General features: G+C 58.4%; 1 protein-coding gene across 18 annotated transcripts in view; it reads right to left on the reverse strand.

The window, feature by feature from the left end:
- Positions 1–18,095, reverse strand: part of EPB41L1 (erythrocyte membrane protein band 4.1 like 1) — a 128,046-nt gene that overhangs the window by 68,419 nt on the left and 41,532 nt on the right. The window contains exon 1 of one of the 18 annotated variants that reach the window (XM_051845073.2): positions 4,370–4,659. The exons of the other annotated variants lie outside the window; for them this stretch is intronic. The gene's annotated coding sequence lies outside the window, so the exon portion shown is untranslated. Of the gene's footprint in view, positions 1–4,369; positions 4,660–18,095 lie in introns of those variants that run through there. 18 annotated transcript variants of the gene reach the window in all.

Here is an 18,095-nt window from a genome sequence, read left to right on the forward strand (position 1 = left end):
GTAAAACCAGAAACAAGATGAGGTGCTGCCCCGTGAGAGTCCCAGGTCCTTCCTGGGGATCCGTCCACCCCACCCCCAACCCCTCACAGTGGCCAGGGCTGGGCCAGGCCTAAGCCAGAAGCCTGGAACTTCATCCAAGCACTAGGGCCACCTTCTGCTGCTTTCCCAGGACAAAGGGACGAGGAGGTGGCAAGACCTTGCAGGACCTTGAACAAGTCACTTCCCCTCTGCTTCGCTCACCCAATCATTCTTGCCTTCGGTGAGCGTGTGCGAATCACGGAGCCACACGCTGCCCATGGAACAGTGACTGCAATACGCGTGCTGCCCCGGGAGAGCAGCGCTCACTTCTCTTCCTGCACAAGAAGGCTCTGAGCCCCACCCGCTGTGTCACGGGGCCATCCTGAACACGAAGGGAATAAAGCGTGGGCAAAAGCTCTGCCAATGCGAGGCTCCCCCCGCGCGAGAGGCGAGAAGCGTTTCCGTGGCTCCTCACCACTGAGTATTATTTTATCCAGTGGATGTTCCAAAATGTTTCCAATCATCTTCCTATTGTCGGACACTTAGTCCCAATTTGCTGCTATTATACAGGAAGCGCGATGGGGATTTATCCAAAGGGGGGAAATGCCAGATGCACAGACGATGCCGCTCAACCTTGTGAACGACTGCAGGGAGACTTCCCAGGCATCGCGCGGATCCTTCCCCGCCCCAGCTCCTCCTCCCCTGCCTGCGAGACCCCCTCCTGCAAGGTCACAGCCCACCCCTCCCTGTGGGTCACACAATGGCCAGACATCTTCCCCAAGACTCCCTGGGGGACTCAGCTCCAGCAAAGGCTCCCAGGGCCTCCAGGCTCCTGTAGAGTGGAAACACCTTAGCCTGACAGTGATGAGAGACGGGAGGGAGAGAGGAGGCATAGTCACTGAGCTCCTGCTGGTGCCAGCACTGCCATAGGTGCTTTATGTAACAACCACACGGCAGCCACTACAAGACAGGGAGGGTCACCTGCAGCTTACAGACGAGGAAACTGAGACTGGAGCCAGCTAGCGATGGGCCCACGGCCAGGGCACGCGTGCTCGGCAGTGCGAGCTCTAGGGCCTAGATTCCAGGCCTAAACACCAACGGACCTTCTGAGTCACCTTCTGGCTCACTTCCCTGGCCTTTGCTACCTGTCCCAGGCACACCAGACCACCTGCTCAGCTTCAAAGGCACCCCCATTTCCTTCTCCTCTGACCTGGGGAAGGTGCCCTTCCCGCCACAACCACCCAGATCCTACCTACTTGGCCCTAAGTGCCCTCTTCCAAGGCCTCCTTATTCTTTTAAGACTTCCCTGACCACCCAAATTGGAATCCACGCTCAGCAGGTACGGGAGCACTGTCTTCCCCTGCGTCGTGTCATGGCCCTGGCTCTCCTGGCCAGGCTGCGGAAGAACGATGCATCTGATCGAGTGACTGGTTTCAAAACCTAACAAAACTCGGCCCAACCTCAGCCAAGCTGCAGGAACAAGCATCAGGAGCACGGCTCGGACCCACACTGCCTGGGTTTGAGTCCTGGCAATCTAGCCTTGTGACCTTGAGCAACCATCTTTCCCTCAGTAAGCCCCAGTCCCGTCAATCTGTAAAATGGGTAGAAGGGTAACAGCGTCATCCCTCAGCATCCATGGAGGATTGGGTTCAGGACCCCTGTGGACACCAAGATCCTCAGATGCCCAAGTCCTTTGTATGAAATGATGCAATGTTTGTACAGAAGCTACGCTCATCCCCCTGCAGACTTTACATCATCTCTAGATCACTAAGATAACGTCAGTGCCGTGTGAATAGCTGATATGCTGTTGTTGTTTCGGGGATAATGACAAGGAAAAGAGTCTACATGTTCAGCACGGATGCCATCCCTGCCCCCCACTGCAACTGGTTGGTTCCACAGACGCAGAACCCATAGACACAGAGGGTCGACCGGACTGACGGCACAGGGTTTTGTGAGGACAGTAGGAAGGCTGCGTGGAAACCCTTACAGCAGTGCCTGGCATCGAATACGTGCTCAATAAACGGTAGCTGTTACGACTCCTCTCCCCGAGCCTCCAGCCCACAAAGGAAGCTGGGCCGCCTATTCTCAAGCCCAACCCGTGGCCCAGGCGCAGGTCTCTGGTCACAGTCCCAGTTGGTGCCCTGTGGCATTCCCATCAGTGTTTTCTGGTCACGTGAGTTCAAATGTGGCAGGGGACAAATGACAGAAGCAGCCAATCTTGCCTGTTCACCAAGGGAGCAGAGCGTCTGGCTAGGATGCAGATGGCCAGAGCTGGCACCTCTTTGCCCCTACCACTGAGTATTACTGAGGCCACAGCCCACCCTTGCCTTGCCAGACCCCAACACACTGACCTCTGAACTTGCACAGTCCTGATATTCCAATCAATTGCCGAGCTCCACGCGACACCCACCTGGTGCCCCGGCTACAATGTCATGGTAGAGTGTCGGGCTCTGGACCCAGACAGCCCCACACTTTCCACTGTGTAACCCCAGGGAGGTTACACCACCTCTCTAAGCCTCTGTTTCTCACCCGTGACAAGTAGCCAACAAAGCACCCGACACAGTTGCTGGGAGATGATACCAGGTACTTATCCTAGTGCACGGCATACAGTAAGGGCTCAATAAATGCTGTCACCCAGGTAACTGCCAGTATTGCTCCAGGTAGGGATCATCATCATCCCCTGGTAGTAGATGGGACAGAGAAGCCCAGAAAGGGGCCTGCGGTGTCCAGGCTGCAGCTACAAGAGGCATTTCCCACCCCAGCCTGTGCAGTCAGGCGATCCTCTCTGCCGCCCCCAAAGCTCAGGCCCAGAACTTCCCAGGCACCCACACTACACTCCCAAGAGGGTCCAGGGCTGCTGGCTGCCCTTTCTCTCGGCCGCACCTCTATCTTGTGGGGTAGGAGCTGGGTGGCCTCAGGCCCCAGGCCATAACTTCCAGCTCCAGGCAGAGTCCTGAGTATGGCACGGCCACAGCAGCAGGGAAGCAGGTGCCTGAGCTGCGAGAAGCCCCGACGGGGAAGAGGACGGGACATCGGTGCCGGCTCCCACTCAGCCGCCATGTGACCTTGGACGAGTCATTCTTCCTCTCCAGGCCTCCATCTATCTTTTAGTATTTACTGAGCAAGACCAAGCACTGTTCTCACCTAGGATTCAGAAGCCACAGGGTCCAGGAAGGGCTTGAAGAGGAATGCTGTCCCCCACACGGACGCCCTCCAGGACGCCTGTGGTGCCCAGGCTCCCAAGGGCTGTGCTCTGCACGGGTTGCTGGGCAGGCATGGCCTCAGGCTGGCCTGCATGCGCCAGCTCCGTGCCCGCGCTGGGCCACAGCGCTGAGAGGGGAGCCTGGCACGGGCTGCCTCCGCTGCAGGCTCCATCTGGAGGCACGGGAGGCACGCAGGCTCCCAGCCACTCCTGTTCTCCACACCCCAGCTCAGGACCAGCAGCCCCGCATCTCCCACAGGCTTCTGAGGGCATCAGCCCAGTCCCCAGCTCAACAGACTCTCAATGCTGTGGGAGGGGGCACGGCAGCTGGGCCCCGCAGAGCCCTGGAGGAGCCTTAAACCCGGTGCTCTTCCACTCCCACCTCTGGGTGCAGAGGAGGTGACATGTAGATCCCCGAGTGAAGGTGCAGCGTGCGGCAGAGCGCTCCCCGCCTCCAGTGCATCCTCAGAGCTCCGGGGGAAGCGAGGACCATGGCTGGCAGCTGAGGGAGACAGCAGCATGCCGGAGCTCCCTTCTGGTCCTTGTCCAGACCCTGAAGGTCCCCATGAGCCACCACGGCCCACAAAGCTTTGCCAGTCAGTGGCCTCAGCATCCAGTAAGCACCCGGGGGTGCTGCAGTCCCTTGGTCTTTCATGCCTGTCCCCCAGACCCTAGGCTCATGGCCCTTGGGCCTCCCTGAGGTGCCAGACACAACTGAGACACCCAAGTCCTCTCCCTCTCATCGCTGGGGACAGATCCTGGCCACAGGCACAGCGGCCCACATCCCCAGCTCCGGAAGACTGGGAGGGGAGGAGGGAAGGGGAACAACCCCAGGGTGGGGGTTGCTCCCCAGGGGTCAGGAGCTCCCCAGCATCCCGATCTGCCCGCAGGAGATGGTCCCACAGCCTGTCTGAGAGATCCCCAGGGCCGGGGCCGCCAAGAGACAGCAAGAGCAGGCAGCAGGCAGCAGAGCTCAGTCCCCAGCAGGCAGCGGCCCACCAGCCCCGGTAGCCCCTACCCTGGCGGGAGGTCAACAGCCTGCAAACTCAGTTCGCGGTCTCCTCCCCCAGGGCTGGAGGCTGGGCCTACAGACAGCAGCTCCCGGCCCCTGGCTACACCCGATCCCATCCCCGACCCCCGCGTGCCTACCTGGGCCCGAGGGTCCCCATCTTGGGCAGCCTGGGCGAGGGGCGGCCCCTCGGCGGCTCGGGCGGCAGGCCGCGGGGCGGGGCGGGGCGGCACGGCCGCGGCGGGCTCTGCGGAGCTGCCTGTTCCGCGACACCCCCGCCGCTGATGGATGCCGACTGCAGCGGCGGCGGCTCGGCGTGCGCCGGGGGCTGGGCACCGTGCCCACAGCCCCGGGCCTGGCGCCCGACGCGCGCCCGCCCCCGCCCCGCTGGCCCCCACGCCCAGCCCAGGGGCGGCCGCTCGCGCCTGCTTCCTCGCTCGCGGCTCGCGGCTCGCGGCGGCCCTGCCCCTGCCTCCGCCTCCTCGCTGCCTGGCTCCCTCTTCCCCTCCCTCTCTCCCGCCCCCGGGCCACCTCCTCCCAGGCCTGGCCACTGCGGGACTGGGCAGCAGGAGGCAACTCTTGCACCTCTCTGCCCCGACCCTAGCCCTGGTTACTGCGGCCAACCCCTGGGGCTCAGCAGCGCTGAGGAGGGGGAGGGAGGGAGGATCCCTGACTCAGAGGGGGTGACTCAGCCTCAGGGGGCCGCCCATCCCCCCAGGCCGACCCCCTCACCTCCCCTGCAGCACAGCGTGTGGCAGGAGCTGTGGGGACTTGGCGGCGTGGCTCCCCATTGGGAAGGAGCTATTGCAACCGTTCTCCGGTCTCCCTGGAAGCCTCCTGCCTCCCAGAGTCTCTGGAGGCTGTGCGTCTGTGCATTGGTCCCTACGTGCACTGTGAGGTGACCATGAGGGAGACAGTGAGTCCAGGGATCTGTGAGGGACTGTGTAGCAGATGCGCCTGCTCCCCAGGCTCCAGGAAGGTGGGGGTGGCCAAGAGGCCGCTGGCAGAGGTCATAGCTCAGAACCAAGTCAAGCAGGGGTCTTCCTCCCCCGCAGCACGGTTCCACCTCCAAGCTGGGACCAGCACACCTCACTCAGACCACAGGCAGGGACCGCCAAGTGCAGAGGGCTCTGGAAGGCGGAAGGCCAGTGCTTCAGTCCAGTTCTGCCACTGGCAAGCTGCTCCCTGGTTCTGGGTCTCGGTTTGCAAACAATGAAACAAAGGGCTGGATGTAGGGCTCCAGGGCTCAGGTCATGAGAGGCCTGGAGAAGGCGGGTCACCCCCAGGATGGCCAAAGACCTATGTCCATGATTGGACACTGGCTGCCCACATGACTCCTGGCCTCTGCCCCTCCCCCCACAGAACGCACATTTATTCTTTTGCTCTTCAAACCACCTCCCAGCACCCCTTAGAGAACTGTGCCCCTTTGTCCCATTCCCAAAGCGAGCCTTCCACTCCTATACCAGGTGTCCCAAGACACAACTTCCAGTACCTTCTCTCTCCCTGCTGCCCACTGGGCCCAGGAGTGGGTGGAGAGCAGACACAGGGAAGCAGCCAACTCCTCCTAGCCTAGAGGACACTCCATCCCTGCAGACCAGAGAGGGCGAGCCCGACATGTCGGCCCAGGGCAACCCAGGGTCCTGCCTAGCAGATTTCCTGGCAGATCCCCACCACGGCCCTACCCCCATCTCCCAACTTCAGTTCTTCCCAGGAACTCCCCAGGAGCCCCAGCCGGCCCTCAGGGGTGTGGCCTCAGGCGAGCCACTCTGCCATCCAGGGTGCTGTTTGAGTGCAGCTCAAAGGAATGAGCGGACGAATCTGACACTTGGGAGTTCCCTCGGCAGATGACTCCAGTGCTTCCGGTGAGATGCCTGCCTGCCTCCTTCAAGTATTTTGCTCCAAACAGATCCTCAGCCTTCTCTGCTCACACGGCCACCCGTCCATGGGCTCCTGTGGGAAGGCTCGGGAGGGCGGGGCTGTGCAGCCAAATCCTCCCCAGGGCCTCCTAGTTCAACTCCCCTTCCCTGGGTCCCCTCCCCCGGGCCCTTCCCCCCAGGCAGGGCCCTCCCCACTCCTCGGGGCAGAGCCACTTTCCCACCCTCCCTAGGCAGATGGAGCCTCTTACTTTCCCAGGAGAATCCAGGCTGCGCTCCAAGCCCAAGGCAGGATGTTCCCAGACATCACTCTGCAGCTACACCCAAAGGGCCCATTTCACTTCAGCTCAGTGGGTCCATACCGAAAACCGGGCTTCTCCTGCTATGTTCATTATTTCTGATGCTGTTATTATTATTGGCAAACTTCTCTATTAGCACTTTTGAGTGTGTACGGCACTTTCATTGTCACATATCCCCCATTAAATCCAGAGGCAGGCTGAGGCCCAGAGTGGGAGCGACTTGTCCAAGGTCAGCTTGCTCAGTGGCACACACACTTCCCACTCTACCTGACAGCGACCAAGGAATCAGGCAGGGACGAGGCCCCCACAGGCATCCGTTGACATGGTTACCTGGCCGCTCGCATCACCTAGGCAGGGAAATTGAGGCCCTGGGACCAGACTCAACCCAGGACTAAGTCTCCTGAAAGCCCCCAGGCAGAAGTGCCAGGGCCAGGGGAGACCAGCCCAGGAAGCGGGCTCTGCGGCTCCCTCAGCTGTGAGTTCTGCTCCCAGCCCTGGCTCTGTCCCTCCATGTCCTCTCTCACCTGTCAGATGGGAGCATCTCTCCCCTCCCCTCCCCTCCCCTCTCCTCCTCTGGCCCTGGGCCGGGTTGGGGGGGGGGTCGGGGGTCATCAAGTGCTGGCAGAAGAGAAATGGCAGGGCTCCGCCTCCCTCTCCGTTCTGCCTAGGAGGCAGGAGAAATTCTTTTCTTTTTAAATGTTAACTGGAGCAAAGCTGAAGGTGCAGGAGTCCAGGAGAGAGGAAAGCTGGGAGGATGATCTGCTCTACTGGCTGCCGGGGCAAAGCAGGCAGCGTCCCCCCCACCCCACACACACTCCAGGCCGCTCAGGGGTGGGCAGGGACTCGGCTCCTCCCCCCACTCTGCTCTTTCAAAGGAGGGAGCCAAGACCCTCAGCAAAGCAGCCACTTAGCGACGTGGCCCACGGGGAGTCGGGAGCTGGACGTGGCCTCAGAACTCCAGCCGCCAGGGGCTCCTTGATCCTGGCTGGACAGGGTGGGCGAGGAGCGCTCCCGGCCAGCGCTGAATCGCTCTTCCAGCAAGCAGGGCCGTTCCCACTGAGCCAAGCCCTGGGGAAGGCGCGAGGACCGGGACAGTGTCTGCCCTTGAATTCACAATCAGTCCAGCGGGGGGGATCGGCCCAGAAACCAGCACATCAGAAGCTTCCAGAAGACGAATCACCACCACCTTCCGAGCACTTCCTCTGTGCCCAGCACTAGACACACGGCCGTTTGTTCAATCTGTAAAACAATTCCCTGGCGCTGCAATTAGGAACCCCTTTTACGGTGGGAGAAACTGAGGCTCGGCGTGGATGATGACTTTGCAGAGTTCACCGGGCTAATAAATGGCAGGGCCAGGACGTGAAGGCCACAAGCCACACGTGGCTATTAGGCACTTAGAATGTGGCTTGCACAAATTGATACGTGCTAAATGTAAACTACACACCAGAGTGTGAAGATGTAGTACTGAAAGAAAGAGAATGTAACCTATCTCGGAGGGGCCATCGATGTGGCGCAGCGGGTTAACGCCCTGGCCTGAAGCGCCGGCATCCCATATGGGCACCAGTTCGAGACCCGGCTGCTCCACTTCCTGTCCAGCTCTCTGCCATGGCCCAGGAAAGCAGTAGAAGATGGCCCAAGTCCTTGGGCCCTGCACCCATGTGGAAGACCTGGAAGAAGCTCCTGGCTCCTGGCTTTGGATCGGCACAGCTCCAGCTGTTGTGGCCATCTGGGGAGTGAACCAGTGGATGGAAGACCTCTCTCTCTGTCTCTGCCTCTCTCTGTAACTCTGCCTTTCAAATAAATAAGATAAATCTTTAAAAAAAAAACCTATCTCAGAGATAACGTTTATATCAAAATGATCATACTATGGGAGTGTTGGGTTAAATTACAGGCACCATTAGAATAATTTCATGCTTATTCTCACTTTTTTTTTTTAATGCAGCCACTGGAAAAGTGAAAGGTACCCATGTGGCTCTCGGTCTGTTTCTTTCAGTCGGGACAAAAGATGCCCTGAGGTCCTCACCCAGGCCCCAGGATCAGAAAAGGCTTCCTGGAGGAGGGGACCGTGGGGCTGGGTCAAAGTCAAAGCTGGGGGAGGAGGGTGTTCCAGGGCAAGAGAACTGCAGGGCATCTGGCTCTGGCCCCGGCGGGCAGCCGGGCCTGGGTGGGCTGAGCGCTGGGCCAGAGGAGGAAGCTGCCAGGGCCAAGCTTTCCAGAGCAGAGCGACGACGAGCAGGCCTGGGAGGTCTGCCCAGCGAGGCCGATCCGCCGGTCACTGGCACTCCCGGGAAGGCACTGCAGGGTGGCTGCGTCTGGGTGGACAGGGCAGTGCCCAGCCGGCAGAGAGTTTCCTTCTCCTCACTGCCCCTCCCCTCCTGGGAACACCCTCCAACATCACAGTCCCCAGAGATCTCACCCACCCCTGGGACCCCCAGCTCAGGGCACCCAGCACCTTGCAAACCTGGTACAGTGTCGCTGAGGGCCCCAAGGGCAATGGTTACCTCTGGGAAGTGGACTGGGGTGGGGTCGGTGGCATTCATTAGTGCGGGAGCTCCAGGACCTTGGGCAAGGCCTTACCCGCTCTGAGCCTCTGTGCAATGGGTCGGTATCAGCACCACCTCTCAGGGCTGCTAGGAGCATGGTGACTAGCTCGCTCCGTGCTCTCTCCTCTGCCTCAGGGGAGCCTGCACGGGGGCATGCCTGCGGTTCCTCCAGTCTCCCCAAGCACCCCCCTCCTCAAGGTTGCCTCCCCTCCTGAAGCCCCCCCCACACACCCACTCAGGCTCTTCCTCGTCTCTACATCTGAATCTGGGGCTCAGTTCTCATGAGGCTCTGCGCCTTCTCCAACAAGGCTGCTTTCAAAGACAGGAACCTTGCCTCTGCTCCCCCAACCCCACTCCTCGGTACCCCCAGCCGGGCTTCTGCGCAGGACTGGGCACTCCGCAGCCCTGGGCAGTTGACTTCCAGCCTTGGCCCGAGCAATGCTGGGCTCCACCTGTCATCAGAGCAGCCGGCCCCGCCCTGCTTCCTAATGGAAGCACCTTGGTGGCTCCCGTTCCCTGATGAAGAAGCGCAGAGGCCTCAGCCTGCCTCTCCAAACCTCGCGACACCACCCCCCCACCCCCCCCACCCCCCCACCCCGGTCTCACGTGGCTCTTCAGCCTCCTCCTTAGACAGCACATGACTCACTCGGTCAAATTGACAGGTTCCGGCCACCAGGGCACAGCGCCTCTGCCCAGCCCTGCTGCTTCTGCCGCGCCGTCTCCCTCGCCTCAGAGACCCTCTCATTGCTCCAGGCATCCTCCAGGAAGCCCTTCCTCAGCCCCTCCTCTTCACCACTACCCCTCTGGCTATAAATAACCTCTCAGCCTCTCCCCCTCCGTGGGGCTCCTAGCTGCAGCCTGTGAGTTTAGGCCAAGGGCTATTTTCTCACCCCTCACCCCAGAGGGTCCAACTCAGGGTGCTGAGGACATGGTGTGTGTCCCCCAGGCCGTCCTGTCAGACCCAGAGTAGCAGTGGGGTGCGCCCAGGATGCCGGGACACTCTGTGGGTCCAGTGCTGTGACCCAAACTCTAGGAAATCGGTCCTCCCCTGGGAGGTCTGGGAGCTACACTCTCGGGGCCTGAACATGAAAAACCCGGCCACCTCCCTACTGGATACAGATGTCCACGCAGCCTGCCAGATCAGGTGTCTGGAGTGTCAGCTGAGGTTTGCATCACCACAACATCACGGCTCTGCCGCAGTCAGAGGGGATCTTGGCGAACACCAGACAGAGCCTGGGAGCCGGGAGAGGCAGCGGGAGAAACGCCGGGTGTCTGTGGTGCTGGCTGTCAGAAGAGGCTGCAGCATCACCCTCAATCAGCATCACCCTCGCACAGAGCACTCGTGTCCCCATAGCGTGCTGTCACTGTCACTGTGCCCAGCAATTTGTCTACAGTTTCACGTTTAAATCTCGACAAAATCGAGGCGGACGTATAATTTTGGCCTTAACAGGGATGAACCTGAAGTGAGGTCCTCAGTCCAAGGTCACGCTGCAGTGAGTAGCGGAGCCAAGATTCCAGCCCGGGCACGCCGGCTCCAGAGCCCGCGCTTGTGGCATCGTTAATCCTGCACACATTTGGCTGAGCACGAATGCACTGTGGAGATGCTGACACGTTTAGCTCTTGTTGTGGGGGGGGAACTACACAGGTATAAACCTGGTTTCTAAAGTTTATTTATTTATTTATTTGAAAGGCAGAATGAGAGAGAGAGAGAGAGAGAGACCTTCCATCAGCTGGTTTACTCCCCAGATGCCTGCCATAGGCAGGACTGGGTCAGGCCAAAGCCCAGGGCCAGGAAACTCCATATGAGTCTCCCATGTGGGGGGCAGGGACCCAGGTGCCCGAGCCATCACCTGCTGTGTCTCAAGCACACCAGCAGGAAGCTGGCTCAGAAGTGGAGGCGGGACCCTGTCCCAGGCCCTCCAGTGGGCACCCCAAGGGGCAGTTTAATACACTGCACCACAACGCCCACCCCAGTGATGTGGCAACGTCAGAACTGCGCATTTTTTTGTATTTATATTATAACTTCAGTGTAGAGGTTTATTTTTTAAAAAGGGGACCAGCCCCGCAGAATAGATGCTGAGGTTTTCAGGGTGAACATATTCTTAGCATGAGCGTCCGAAGCTAGAGAGCTATTTCTCTTCTTTTTCAGCTGTCTTCCCATTCTGAACAGGGATAGTCTGGAGGCCTCACAAACCCCCAAGGCAGGCCCAGCGGAATTTCACCCGCTGTCCACAGCTCAGATCAGCAACGGTCGCCTGTGCTCCCATGCCTGGCCCCGGTGCCACCCAGCCAACGTCCTGCCAGCAGCAGGCACCGCCCTACAGTCTCTGCACCCTCCACTCGCTCATCCATCTGCAGGAAGCAGACGGCTGGGCCAGTCACCGCATCACCAGTTAATCCCCGACTTCACAGAGCAGCCAGGCAGCGACATCTGAATGCTGCCGTCTCCTCGCGCGGGGCCAGGCTGGGCAGAGAAGCCGTCCGTCTGTGTAAACTCAGCCTTCTGCTTGGGCGGCTCCTGCTGGACCCCCCCGCGCCAACTGGGCCCTCGGTGGCTTCTATCTGGCTGCCCAAAATAACTGTTGGCTTCAGTGGTTCCCTGGGCATGAATCGGGCCCTCGTGGGAGCTTACAAGCAGCTTGCAGACAGGAGATGGACGTCACGCGTCTCTGTCCTCAGGACACCGGTGGAAAGGTCCCTGGGGTTTATGGAGCTCGTCTGTGTACATGGAGGGACCTGGGATAGGAAGCAGGAGCCTACTGTCGAAAACACAGTCATATCCCCGACAGCTTGCGGCAAAAGTCAGACAGTACTGACATCAGCCACTGCCGTGAGTGACAGAGGGATCACAGGTCGTAAGAAGTGGTAAAGTGTTGGGCAGTTTAGAGGAGAAAGAGCCTACACAGGGGAGTGGGCTTTGGGGACAAGGGAGCATTAGGGCTGAGCGTGAAGGACAGAGTGGAAGCAGAATCTAGACGGAGGAGACGGCATGAAACAAGGCACAGGCTGGGGAGAACCGGGCAGGCCGGTAGGAGACAGGAGACCGGCTGGAAATGGCCTGGACGGGGAGATGCCAGGGCTGTGGCTGAGGCCTCAAGGCAGACGGTGGGTGCCAAAGGAGAGCCTTGACTGGCATGGGAGTGGTTTCCTCCCTGTGTAGCAGACGGGTAACTATCTACATTTAAATGGAAGAGAACGGAATACAATGCAGCACTCACAGCCACATGTGGTTGGCGGTTACCCCACAGGACAGCCTGCAGAACTTTCCTCACTGCAGAGGGCTCCAGCGGACAGCAGAGCCGGCCCCGAGGAGCCGGGCTGCAGGAGGACTGCCCTGTCCCTGATGGGGGGTAGGCAGCTGGGCGGGAGGGCAGCCGTGGTCTGCAGCCAGGGCAGGGCACTGCAATCATCTGGGTGAGATCAAGAACAGCTTCTCCTCCCCGCCCTCATCTCGCCCTAGCAGTAAACAGACCGGCGGCCCTCAAAGTGTGGTCCCTGGGCAGCAGCAAACCTTCCGCCCCCCCCCCCCCCCGCCCCAGACCCCCGGCATCAGAAGCGGTGGGGGCTGCAGCGGCATTGCCAGCCCTGCTGTGACCCTGACCTAAGCCCAGGCTGGAGACCTGCCAGAGCAGCTGTTCACTAGGGGTGCTGAACGTCCTTGTGCCTCAGTTTCCCCGAAGTAATCCCCTGTGGCTATTACAGGGGTTACACACAGCACTACCTGGACACAGCTTAGAAGAGTACCTGACTTGCAGTGCGTGTTCAGCGAATGTTACTGTCACTTCTGATCCTCGTGTGTCAGGTCACTGAAATGCGAGTGGCACTTTAACTGCTCCCTGTACAACGGGCCGGCCTCGGTCTTTTACCACTGTCTATGCCCTCCGCTGCCCGCTCTCTCCAGCCACCCGGTCCGTCTCTTGTTCTCAGAAGCGCTCCTGTGTGGAAGGCCTGGCACAAAGGTGGGTCTCAGTATCGTGAGTGCCCCCCAAAGGACTGAGTCAGGAGGCGCCCGGGAGCGGGAAGGTCTGGAGGCTGGTACGCTGCAGCCCCCTGCCTCGGGAGGCCCCAGCCTGCTCGGCTGGATGCATAGGAGCCTGCAGGGCACGGGAAGTGGCTCCGTGGCCCTGCAGCAGCTGTGTTCTGACTCGGGACCCAGCCAGGGGAGGGTGGCGTCCTGAGTGGGCGAGGACCCCGGCAGCCTGGATTCTGACTTTGGCCGTGAGATCTTGGACAGCTGTTTTCCTCTCTGGATCCAATCTCCTTACCTGTAACGTGAGCAACTTGGGCTAGAGTCTTCCTCAACCTTTTATGGGTCATGATTTCCCTGGAAAATGCAATGAAAACTGCAAAGCTACTCCCAGGAAAATTCTCGTGGGCATGTGTGCACACACATGCACTCTCATTATAATTCCAGGAAGTCTGCACACGGACCACCCCCTGGGTGCTGGGTAAGAAACCTTGGGCGAGAGGGTCTCTAAGCGTCCATTAAAAATCAGCTGCATTTTTGTACATTCTGTATCTTGAATCTAACTTAAAGGAAGCTTATGCAAAAGATATCACCAAAAAAAAAAAAAAAAAAGAATGGATTTGAAATGAGCTTTGGCAGGATACAGTTGTTGACTGGCAGAATGTTACATTCTCTCCCAGAGTCTGCCCCCACCTGTTCCGATGCCTCCCAAGGCTCCTCCCTCTCCTGCTGTCTCTCCCCCATTCAGAAGGGAGTGAGTGCAGAATCTCCAGACACCCCTGCTGCCACTGGCTGGCTCCGCCACTTCCCAAAGAGTAGACGCTTGTCCCAAGCTATGAGAGGATAGGAACGGAGTCTGTCTTATCTCTTGTTCCCCCACCCCGAATCCCTGGCTCAGAGGTCAACCAGCGAAGGTGTCTGTGATGACAGCCTCACCCCCAATACACACACGGACACACATGCATGTGTACATGTACATGTATGTGTGCGCATGCATATTACATGTTCACACATACCCGTATGTCCTCCCACACATAACCACAGCAAGGGACTGCACCTCTGGACACCTGGCAGTGTGGTCACTTGGAACAGGACAAAGTTATTTTTAGAGACCAAGTGACAGGACGCTGGTGAGAGCCGCCGACAGCCCTGATGAATCACCACCCACACATGAATGGGCCAGTCCGTGAGCGTGGTCAGGGAGGCCGCGCCAGCCTCCAGAGTGGATGTCTTGGGGTGGTGACACGGGTCGCACCAGGCTGAGCTCAGGATCACACCAGGGGCAGCACTGCTGGCCTGAGCAGACCGATACAGTCAGGCCAGCATGGCCGCACAGCCCGCCCCCGCCCCACCAGGCCCCCCGGGGGACTCTGACAAAGCCCCCAGGCAACTGGTGCCTCTCCCCTTGCCCCATGCACGCAAGCCAGCCTCCCGCCCACCACGGCCAGGCTGTCTTGTCATTAAGGCAGGGAGCCCGCAGTGTGCTGGACAGACGCAGACAGGCACTGCAGCTCCCACCTGGCTCTTTGGGAGGGTAACTTGAAAAAGCGCAAAGTGCATCTTTTTTTTTTTTTTTTTTTTTTGACAGGCAGAGTTAGACAGTGAAAGAGCGAGAGAGAGAGACAGAGAGAAAGGTCTTCCTTCCGTTGGTTCACCCCCCAAGTGGCCGCTACGGCCGGCACGCTGCGCTGATCTGAAGGCAGGAGCCAGGTGCTTCTCCTGGTCTCCCATGCGGGTGCAGGGCCCAAGGACTTGGGCCATCCTCCACTGCACTCCCGGGCCACAGCAGAGAGCTGGCCTGGAAGAGGAGCAACCAGAACAGAATCCGGCGCCCGGATCAGGACTAGAACCCGGGGCGCCGGCGCCGCAGGTGGAGGATTAGCCTAGTGAGCCGAGGCGCTGGCCGACGCACAGTGCATCTTAAAGAGTGTACACATCATGGCCCAGAAGCCCCTCTTCTGGAAGTGGACCCTCAGGGAACAGCACACACAAGAACGTGGCTGGAACACTCGTCGGAGCATGTGCGCAAGAGGGAAGTGCTCTGTTCTTTCTCTATTTGCCTTTCACATAAATAATTTTCTTTAAAAAAAATGAGACAGGCATTTAGTTCCGTGTTTAAGACACTGCTCGGGATGCCCTCGTCCCACCCTGGAGGGTCTGGATTCGAGTCTGACCCCTTCTTCCCTCTTCCCATCCGGCTTCCTGCTCGTGTGCACCCTGAAAGGCAGGCAGCAAGTGCTGGCTCGAGCACGTGAGTCCCTGCCGCCCGCTCGGGAGACCTGGAGGGAGCTGCAGGCTTCTGGCTTCGGCCTGGGCCAGCCTCGGCCACTGCAGGCATCTGGAAAGTAGAAGAGCTTCCAGTAGGTGAAAATGAATCAATAAACACTAAAAAAAGAATGAAGTAGAAAACTAGAATTTATACATGTGTGCAGTTACTAAGGAAATTAATAGTGGCTACATTATACAACAGGGATACAGACACAGGCTGGAAGGGTGTGCAGTGATTACAAATAACATTGCCAATCTACACGCTGCTCGACACAATGCCAAGCAACAGAGTAAGCGTGGAGCAGCATGCAACAGGCATTCCGATTCTATAAGGCACATGTGTACGTACACGCAAAGAAAAAGAAAATACGTTTTCAGTGTTACCAGAGGCTGCTTTATAAACATGGACTCACTTCTTTTGTGCCAATTTGGGTTTGGCTTTGTTTTGTTGCTTGTTTTCTGGTGTGGGTGTGTGTGTATGTGTGTATATATGTGTGTCAACATGTTATCATTATACAAGAAAACAATAGAGGGCCAATCCCCTCAACCCCCACGCACAACTTCCAGCCTGAACCATTCCAAGTCCTTCCTGGAATCACCCCCGGGCTGCCTCTTTGGCTTTGAACTTTGCTGCCCTTCTCGGGGGCCTCCGGAGGCCAGTCAGTCAACTCCCACAGTGAGGACCCAGACCTCCACAGGCAGGTCCCCTCCAGGGCTCCCGGTCAGGACTTGAACCCATGCAGAGAAAAATCCAATGCCCTCGCTTTATAGTAAGAGAAAATTAGTTATTATGCTACAGATCAGAGTGGTAGTGGGGATTCGCATTTATACTCCTTCTTCTTTTTTATGGAGCACATCCTTATGTACATTTCACTGAACCCACACAGTGGTTTGTGCCCATTGCACAGATGAGGAAACCAAGGCCCCACAACTGCAGCAGTACAATGCTTGCCAAAGGGCACACAGTGAGTCAGAACTTAGTCGTACAAGGAGTTAGAAGAAATGGACAGGTTATCCCGAGCTCATGGTCTAGGGAAGGGGCTGTGCTCCACAAACCCTTCCTCCTGCCCTTTTCTCTCTTCCCCGCTGAGCTCAGAGTTGCTGCACCACCATCTGCTGGGGACCCTGCATCTCCACACCAGCCCGTGGCGCTCTCCCAGCTCTGGCAGTGGGTCCCTGCCGCCCCTCAGTCTCCTAGCAACGAGGCATCTGCTTCTCTCTCCACCTCTGGGCTCTGCTGGCCCAGGCCTATCTCAATGGCTCCTGTCATGGGGGCCGTGGCACCCAAGTGTGTCAGGGAGACAGGAGGAAAGAAGACAGGCACGCTCCCTGCTCTGCATCGGGGGCACTGGCCTCAGCTGCACTGGACTCTTCTGCGGTTTCTATCTGCTGATAGACACACACACACACACACAAAAGCCCAATCCTAGGGCCCGAATTCTAACCAATCCTAATCTAGTTCTGTATTTTTGAAATATGTGAATATGTGAATTCTTCCTATTAGAATGTTAACTCAAAATAGCAATAATAAAAGTAGAAGCAACAAAGCAGAAACTTCGTCTGTAGTCAATGCTCACAACCACTGCTGAGCAGACGCCAGTGTCCCATCTCACAGATGAGCAGAGACCTAACTTGCCTAGAGACATTTAGCGAATGACAGCGCAGGGAGGTAAACAGTGCGGCTGACACCGAAGTGTATGCTCTGACCACACGGCCTCTTTTTTTTTTTTTTTAAAGATTTATTTATTTACTTGAAAGGCAGAGTTACAGAGAGGCAGAGGCAGAGGGGGAGAGAGAGAAAGAAAGCCTTCCATCTGCTGGTTCACTCCCCACATGACCACAATGGCCGGAGCGGCCCTGATCCAAAGCCAGGAGCCAGGAGCCAGGAGCCTCTTCCAGGTTTCCCACACAGGTGCAGGGGCCCAAGGACTTGCGCCATCTTCTACTGCTTTCCCAGATCATGGCAGAGAGCTGGATCGGAAGTGCAGCAGCTGGGACTCAAACCGATGCCCATACGGGATGCCGGCACTGCAGGTGGCAGCTTGACCTGCTAAGTCACAGTGCCCGTCCCCACACCCCCTCTTTATTTATTTATTTATTTATTTATTTTTTGACAGGCAGAGTGGACAGTGAGAGAGAGAGAGAGAGACAGAGAGAAAGGTCTTCCTTTGCCGTTGGTTCACCCTCCAATGGCCGCCGCGGCTGGCGCATCGCGCTGATCTGAAGGCAGGAGCCAGGTGCTTCTCCTGGTCTCCCATGGGGTGCAGGGCCCAAGCACCTGGGCCATCCTCCACTGCACTCCCTGGACACAGCAGAGAGCTGGCCTGGAAGAGGGGCAACCGGGACAGAATCCGGCACCCCGACCTGGACTAGAACCCGGTGTGCCGGCGCCGCAAGGTGGAGGATTAGCCTAGTGAGCCACAGCACCGACCCACACCCCCCTCTTACAAACCACCTGGGAGGCCCGGAGAAGGCAAACACCTGATTATTCGCTGACTGCCTGCTCGGTGTGACGCCCCCAGCGGTGAATGAGGGAGTTTAAGCATCCATGCTGTTGGATGGGTGGCTGAGACCACATGAAGATTCTTCGAAAAGTTCGTGGAAAGTGGAACAGAAGGGCTCACTGAGCCTGGTGCAAAAGAAGGCTGAGCTGCTCACAGAGCCCTCCCATCACACACGCCCTCCACTGACTCTCCGAAGAGCCCTTGCAGGCCGCTGATCGCTAAAACCGGGCAGTGAGCTCGTGGGAGCCTGTCATTCTATTCGCTCCACTTCCCTGTGTGTCTGAAATTTCCCACGACAAAAAAAGTTAAAGACAAAGGGATGGCGGAGAGACGGCTGATGAGCACGTCCGTTCTGACTCTGGTTTGAGCTCCAGCATCTGCAAAAGGCCCCCGACTTGGGCACAGTTGGCT

Source organism: Oryctolagus cuniculus, chromosome 11, assembly GCF_964237555.1.
Source record: "Oryctolagus cuniculus chromosome 11, mOryCun1.1, whole genome shotgun sequence".
NCBI classification, from domain to species: domain Eukaryota; kingdom Metazoa; phylum Chordata; class Mammalia; order Lagomorpha; family Leporidae; genus Oryctolagus; species Oryctolagus cuniculus.